This window comes from Tachysurus fulvidraco, unplaced genomic scaffold (genome assembly GCF_022655615.1).
Source record: "Tachysurus fulvidraco isolate hzauxx_2018 unplaced genomic scaffold, HZAU_PFXX_2.0 HiC_scaffold_42_np12, whole genome shotgun sequence".
Classification (NCBI taxonomy): domain Eukaryota; kingdom Metazoa; phylum Chordata; class Actinopteri; order Siluriformes; family Bagridae; genus Tachysurus; species Tachysurus fulvidraco.
In genome coordinates this window covers 469,329-478,050 of record NW_025927275.1, presented here as the reverse complement: position 1 = coordinate 478,050, position 8,722 = coordinate 469,329, and the positions used below count along the sequence as shown (strand labels likewise).

Below are 8,722 nucleotides of genomic sequence, written 5' to 3'. Positions count from 1 at the left end.
GGAGGAGTTATAGTGATGTGGTGGCAGAGGGGTATAGACCCCCACCTCCACCTAAAACCCACAATCACGGTCAACTCACAAACGTGAGCAATTTTTGGAACAGGGGAAATCGCCAATTTAGACGGTCCCCGAATAAACAAACGCCAACTACGCCCAAACCTGACTACCAGAGGTTCAGCCTTCTGGCCAAAAAAATATTTGAGCTTCTCAGATCTTACCACCATCACCAGAAAAATCTATGCCACAACACACAACCCATCACCCTCTTACGGCTGACCAATTACCTCACAGATATCATTAAACCCGCTAAGGTATCACCACTCACCAAAACCCTGATTGGGGGGAACGCAAAAAACTGGGCATACACCACACAACTGATCCTTCAAGATCATTACAACCAGTGTATTGCCCAGGAGTTGGAGGAATTGGCTAAACTAATGCTGAGGGAATGGGAACAGGCCTTTGATGTGGCGGTGGGCTGGTATAAGAATAGATTTGGGAGAAGACACCTCACAGAGGCCATCGTGGAAGGCAAAAAGCAGCTCCAGACATTAGCCAGGAGTCACCCCACAGGTGGAGGAGGCAGTGGAAATCAATTCATTTCCACCCCCCACCCGAAACGGGCATCCACGCTCCTCAAACTCCAGTACACCACCAACTCCATCCGGTCCACAATCTCCCAAAACTCTCCCCACACCTCTCCCACAAAGGGAATCCAAACAGCCCAGGGTTTCTCAACTCAATCGGCCGATGCAAGAGAGCCCCCAAAAAGACACAACAGGGGACACAATGGGAGAAGATTTAATCTGTCTCACAGAACAGGAAACGGAATACAGCCTTCGGCCTAGGCCCCGGCTGACCCCCACTTACCTCTGTCGGAGAAAAACAGCCTCCATGTCTCCCAGGTCGGGACCCAGGGGACAGCGAGTTGGGCGCTGGCGTTGGAATCCCCACCCACTTGGTTCCAGGTACTAAGCTAGACTGAGGGATGATCGGGGTTGGTATGCTAGGCAGGCCCGTGCATAACGTGGGTCCCGGTCTAGACTGGGACCGCGGTCTGGGGTCCCCAACTCTAACCCTACCCCTAACCCTAACCCTAACCCTAACCCTAGCCCTAACCCTAACCCTAACCCTAACCCTAACCCCAACCCTAACCCCAACTCTAAACCTAACCCCTAACCCTAACCCTAACCCTAACCCCTAACCCTAACCCTAAAACTAGCACCCCTTTCCTGTGGTTTTCCACACTCTGTAGGATATAATAAAGTCCTACACGGAGCTATTGACATCGGCCGTCGTCTGCTAAACCTAACCGTCGTCTAAAAACTAGCTCTAAACCTAACCGTAACCTAATCTCAAAACCTAGCCCTAACCCTAACCTTAACCCCAAACTTAACCGTCGCCTAATCCTAATACATAGCTGTAAACCTAACCATAACCTAATCTTAAAACCTAGCCCTAAACCTAACCTCAAACCCTAAACCTAACCGTCGTAACCTAATCTTAAAACTTAGCCCTACACCTAACCGTCGCCTAGAACTTAGCTTTAAAACCTAACCGTCGCCTAATCCTAAAACCTAGCCCTAAACTTAACCTTTATCTTAAACCTAACCCTAAAACCTAGCCCTAAACCTAACCTTCACCCTAACCTTAACCGATAACCTCCAATTCGGACCGCTGCGCTAATCCGACTTCCAAACCTTAAACTTAACCAACCTTGGCCTCAAAATTCCCTAAACGTTACGTTTTGGCTCTAAAGGCTAAAATCCAAGCTTGATTGCCTAAATTGAACCAAACCAGTTAACTAAATTGGTTGAATTAAAAATTTAATTACATTAATTAATTAAAATAAATTGTCAGATTAATTTAATTTAGTATTGATTGTTGAGTTAAAATAATTTGGGAAGTAATTAAGCCTTAAGCTTGATTGCCTAAATTGAACCAAATCAGTTAACTAAATTGGTTGAATTAAAGATTTAATTACATTAATTAATTAAAATAAATTGTCAGATTAATTTAATGTAGTATTGATTGTTTAGTTAAAATAATCTGGGAAATAATTAAGCCTTAATTGATTTAAAATGTACTTTATATAAAAAAATTATTATTTATTAAATTTTATATGTTTATATTTACCTATTTATACATTTATAATTATAAATATACCTATATTCTTTATACCTAATCCAAAATGCATGTAATTACCTAGTTTATGCACCAGATGGCGACATTCTTCGATGGGCCGCGCCTAATTTTTCATGCACAGCAATGCATTCTGGGTCTTGTAAAAAGAGCAGAATTAAACGCGAATATCTCAGCAACCGTTTGGGCTATCGACATGCCGTTTTTTTGCCGTGTTCAGCATAATCTACTTTTTCAAATGACATCAAAATTAAAAGTGCACGTAAAACTTTAATTTCGCCCGTTTTAACTCAATATTAGATCCCTAAATCAATATAAATTAAATATTTCACTCAGAATTATGTTTACTTATGTATTTACATTAATTTAATCAGGAAAAAATCCAATTTGCATAGTTAATACTGCAGATTGGGCCGTTTTTGCATAAGCTCCGCCTAAATGCACAGAGAGGATTCTGGGAACAGAATCAAAGGCTAATATCTCAGCAACCGTTCGAGCTATCGACATGCTGTTTTTTTTGCCATGTGCATCATGTTCTACTGTGTCTGATGACACTAAAGTTGAAAGCCCACGAGAAATTTTTAAAAAATCTACCCTCCTGGTGAAAGAGGTTCATTTTAGGCACATGATTTCAGCTTGATCCATAGAGATTCGAGCTGGGGGGCGGCTACATCAGTAGAAGCCTGATTTTTCCCGAAACTATTCCATCGGTGACAGCCTTGGAATAACGTAGGGTAGAATCCGCTGATGTACGCTCAACCCTTGGGGACTCAACCTAGTAGAAGCTTGATGTCTTTCTGAAAAATTTCATTTTGGAATTCGTAAGGAAGCCATCCGCTGGGTTGCTACCCGCCGGTGGTCTGGGGCCAACAGACCTTAAATGGGGCCAAGTCTTCTACTGGTGGCTAGCACCGACCACACGACAGCACATCATGCACCACACTGCACCCACACCATGTTAGCTTCCCAATTTCACTTGTGTAGCACTTTGATAGAAATAATGCTTTACACTAATAATAATAATAATAATAATAATGTTAACAATAACAGTGGCAAAATGGTAACGTTAAAGAGAGAGACAAGTTCTCTCCCATTCTGCTCTCCTTCACTTCCACTCTCTTCTTTTAAGAGCAAATTACAGCCCATTATAGACAAATAAATAGATAGATAAAATAGATTAATAGGCAAAATAGTTCAATGACTCCACCCATACGGGGAGTTCATTAGCATTAGCATTAGTTAGCTTCTGATTGGACATGGGACACAAGCCGAGGCTTGATCCACCTACGGCTGGCCGCCTCAGAGGAGGGTGTTCAGTGATCAAAGGCCGAAACACCCGTTGAGCCTGAGGTGCACTGCTGATGATGTGTCCTGAAATTCTTAAAGTATTTGTTTAACAACCTTAAATAAACCATTAATTATAAAATTAATTCTTTTTAAATAATAAATAAATAATTGAATGAATGTGTGAATGAATGAATGCATAATTAATTAATTAATTAATTAATTACATAAATGAACACATCCTCTTTCTTAGGAAAATCCTAAAACTTGGAGACTGACTCACTCAACTCAGTGGCTCACCTCCTTGTTCCTCAAGGCCCATTTGGGACCTACATACATACAAAGTTCTGACAGAGCGATAGCTGTAGCAATAACATGCGTCGGCCAGTGCCTTTCCCTTGTCTCCCTATCTAACCACGCAGGTTAAGACCCTGTGATGGGGGGAGTCATTGTACTCTTTCAAAAACCTAATCCCAACCCTAATTCTAACCCCAACTCCTCAACCTAATCCAGCCAGTGCCGCCACTGCCGTCTTGGTTTGTCCATTCTGTCTACCGCCTGGGCCAAAACCAAACCTGGAGGATGGAGAGAGAGAGAAAAAAGGAACATTAGTTCTTTATAATGACGGCAATTTTGCCTTTAACATCACCTTGCTCTGTCCACTTGGTCCGCCGATTGAGTTAGGAACCGCCCCTGATAAGATGAGGTGAGAAAAAGCATGATTGAATGTTTACAACACAAAGTAATAACACAAACATTGTAAATACTTACCTCAATCTGTCGAATCGGTCCGCCAATCGAGCTGGAAACCACCTGCAATGACAGAGGAAGAAGAAAGAACATTGTTTCAAATAATTATAACAACATTAATAATAAATTATGGTTATTTAACCTAAATAATAATGATAATTATATCAAAATTAATTATTAAAAATTAAAAAAGGTTACTTACCTGTATCTCTCCACATAAATATCATTTACAACAGTGAAAAAAACCCAAGCAGAAATAGAGGTTCCTAAAAAGAATATTTATTCTTTCTCAAAAATTGAAGGTGGAGCCTCCCCCTATAAATAGGAGGCCACTGCAGTCAGACTCACACTTGGCAGTTGAGCTGTGCAGCACACACCTCACAGCTATTGAGCTGACACACCTCTCACAATGGTTATAATACTAATTGGATTGTTTTAAGGTTATTTAGACCCACTGCTTGGTACTATTTAATTTGGTTTTCAGTGTTTTTCCAAATTTTGCCCATGTAATTGGCCATTTGGGGAGGAGGGCAGCAAGGTATCCACCTACCCCTCCCCCCAAAACACATAAAAAACGCTTATTTGGCCATTTAGGGTTGTGAGGGCCGTAAGGTATCCACCTACCCCTCCACCCTAAACACAAAATTTTGATTGTGGGGATGTGAGGGCAGCAAGGTATCCACCTACCCCTCCATCCACCACGATCACAATCAAATTTCAATGATGGGGAAGTGAGGGCAAGGAAGGTATTCACCTCCACCTCCACCCAGAATACCCAAATTAACATTTGATATTACCTCAATTGTGAGGAATTTTTTGAACAGGGGACAGATCCTATTTGGACTGTCCCCGCCCGAAAAAAAAAAAAACACTTAAAAACTCCAGTGTTTATGGTGTGAGACCCACGGGCGAGACGGTGGGACGATCAGGGTGGCATGCTAGGCAGGCCCGTGCACAACGTGAGTCCCTTAATTGGGACCACGGTCTGGGGACTCCAATCCTACCCCCCAACCCTAACCCTACCCCCAACCCTAACCCTAACCCTAACCCTAATCCCAACCCTAATTCTAACCCCAACTCCTCAACCTAATCCCCAACCCTAACCCTAACCCTGACCCCAACCCAAAAACCTAACCCTGACCCCAACCCCAACCCTAACCCTATCCCTAACCCTACCATAACCAACTTTTTCAGACTGTGGCATTATAATAGGTGGAAACTAACCATAACCAACTATACCGAACCTAATTTATTAACTTTTTTCATATTAGTTAGAAACCTAACCATAACCAACTTTTTCAGACTGTGGCATTATAATAGGTGGAAACTAACCATAACCAACTATACCGAACCTAATTTATTAACTTTTTTCATATTAGTTAGAAACCTAACCATAACCACCTTTTTTAGACTGTGGCATTATAATAGGTGGAAACTAACCATAACCAACTATACCGAACCTAATTTATTAACTTTTTTCATATTAGTTAGAAACCTAACCATAACCAACTTTTTCAGACTGTGGCATTATAATAGGTGGACATCACATGTCGACCAGAACCTCAACCTAACCATAACCGATTTTATTTTTTATTACAACCGTTTCCTTTTTTCTTTTTTCTTTCTTTCTGCCTCTTCTTTTTCTTTTTCTTTTTTTCTTTTGGTACCATCTTTATCTGGGATTCTTTAGGCCAGTGCACCACAAGGACATGATTCCTCAAATTAAACATCTATTTCTAAACCTAACCTTGCCAGTGCCACTGAACTCCTTATGATCGGGGGATATCATTTAATTATATATAATATTTTTTTCTCCTTCTCTTTCTCTTTTTCACCATACTATATAATTTTCTTTTTTATTTTTGAGGCTTTTTAGGGACAACGGATCTGAGAGTGGATGAGGGGTATAGCAGGGGATCTTTCCTTTTCTTTCCCCAATCTTAAAGCTCTTTTTAAGGGATAAATAATCTTTATTCTCTTTAGAATGCATATTTTTCAATGGGGGATTGAATTTGGACTACGTATCCCAGCATTCCCCTCTTCTTTCTCCTCTTCCCATTTCCTGTCTCTAGCCTTAATTGTTTCTCTTCAACACCTGATTACATTTAGCATTTAGGCTCAGGGACCAATCAGCTCTCCACCCCAATTGAAGAACTCCTTGCTCCAAACACTTTTAGTAACGGGGAGCAGGACAGAACTTCATAGTCCTCTGAAGAAAACTCCAAAACTACAAAAGATACAGACAAAGCGTTTTTTGCGTCGTGTTGACCAAGATTTTTTGTATAATCTGCAACATAAAGTGAAAATTCACCCTCGGTGAGGAGATTAAGCCGATTAAGGACCTGGGCTGGCTTCCCACTGATAGAACTTAACTTGGCTGGGGATTATACTGTCATTTTGATAGATTTTTCCTAGAGGGCTGCCCAGTAGAAGCCTGTTGGCCTTATTCGTGGCCATCCGCTGGGATTTGTGGGCTCAACATAGACTTCGTGCTGCACAGCACTCTGCCCGAGTGGTCCTGGAAACCTTGCGGTGTTAACAAAAAGGGCCACTGGCAGAGGAGGTGAGTCATGGTCTTCTACCGGTCTTCACTTTGTATACATGTGTTGTAAATGTTTATTATTATGTGATGGTTCAGGTTTGGCAACTGTAATGTGCAGCTCTAACACCTTATTATGGCAAATAGGTCCTTAAAATAACATTTTTTAATTAGGCCTAAACTAAATATAACCATTTTATATAGATAATATAATATATATAATATAAATAAATTAAGAGGATTATTTTCTTAAAAAATGATCTTCATTTTAATAAATAAATAAACAAAATAATAAATAAATGGATAGATAAATAAATAAATAATTTATTCTCTTAAATAATTATATTTTCTCAGTAGCCTTGTTGTATATATTCATTAATTGTTTATTCAATTGGCTTTGGGACACGGGCCGGGGAGTGATCGACCTACGGCTTGCCGCCATGGACGAGGGTGTCTAGTAATTAAAGGCTGAAACACCCTATGACTCTATGGTTTACTACTGATGACGTGTCTCAACATTTAGGATTTCGCTGGGCTAAAGAGGGCTCTAATTTTAGTCTGTACCCTTAGCCCTAAATAAGATTTAGTGCGTTCTCCACTCCTGAACCCAAAACATAACCGCAGGTTTCCATCTCTTAGCCCTAAACATAACCGTTTTTTTAGCCCCAGCCCTAAACTTAACCGGTTTTCTAGCCCTAAGCCCTAACCTTAACCGGTTTTCTAGCCCTAAACCTAACCGTTAGCCTTAAAACTTAATTTTTAGAACCCTAAACCTAATCCCCAGCCCTAAACATAACCAGAGTTTTGACGTGCGTCGTAATCCTATTTTTCGAACCGTAAACCCTACCTCTAGCCCTAAACATAACCTTAGGCGTCGTCTGAGGTCGGGACCCTAACTGAGACCGACCCCTAACTCTAGAAGAGCGTTTTAAGCTCCTAACTTTAAATAAGCGATGTTTTTTCGTTCGCCGTGATGGTGGTGGCTGAAAATGAGGTCCGTGTGGCAGGCCCGTGCACAACGTGGTTTCTGGGTCACTCCCAGAACTACGGTCTTTTCCCCTAACCTAACCCAGCCAGTGCCGCCCTCGGATACCTTGTTGGAAGCCAGCTCCACGTGACGCGTGATCCTGGTGGGCAGAGGTTAAAAAAACTTTAACTGTTAACCTCAATAAAATAAACAAAACATATAATGTCTTAATCTAGACACCCACCTAGGCACCCCATTAGCTGGGGGCGACAGCCACGATGCTTATTCATGAGCACGTGCTGTAGCGATCGGGCCGAATGACACGGGTGATCCGTGCTCTATGGGCGGCCGAACAGAAAGGCGCCGGGGCGTAAGCGCGAGGGATATAAGAGGGACACGGAAGTGTAAGCGCACGATAGCCTTAAGGGTCATTGGTTACGTTTCCGGAGCACGGTTTGGGATTAGCCCGAATCTAGCTTAGGGGTCTGCCACCCTCGACGCAGGATACCGAGGAGAAGGCCAAGATGACCCATGGATTTTCATGCCACCCTCAGAGGTCTGGTCCACCCTGAAGGCGAAAGGCGATCGTTAGCTTAGGCTCTGGTTGCGTGCCTCGACCACTGAGCCAGTGCCCGCTTCATTTGCCCTTAATAGATCTCCGCTGGCCTTGAAGTGACCCTAAAATAGGCGTCCGCCGGCCCGACCTTACCCCACTCAGAGCGTTAAAGCTCAGGCATGTATATGGAGATCCATAGGCGTCGTACATTTATTAGGCTTAAAATTAGTTTATTGATAATAATTTAATTAATTTTCCAAATAGGATAATAATCACGGCTTAGACCTATATAATTAAAAATATAAAAAGAAGGGGGAGATGGTAACTACGCTCCATCCTGCTAAAAAATGAAAAAATAAACAATAAAATAGTTTAGACCGGAAACTTTTGGCCTGAACTTTAAATTAGAGGCGTTTATTAGCTATTTTAATTTAAGTGAGTAGACTCTTACCTTAGCAGCGATCCAAAATCCCGTTTAGTTTAA

The 8,722-nt window shown here is 41.7% G+C and overlaps 1 long non-coding RNA gene across 1 annotated transcript; it reads left to right on the top strand.

Annotated features, from left to right (window-relative positions):
- Positions 1 to 5,337: 5,337 nt before the first annotated feature.
- Positions 5,338 to 5,979, top strand: LOC125140687. Its single transcript, XR_007139892.1, has 2 exons — positions 5,338 to 5,496; positions 5,713 to 5,979. It is a non-coding gene; the product is annotated as an uncharacterized LOC125140687 (long non-coding RNA).
- Positions 5,980 to 8,722: the final 2,743 nt, after the last annotated feature.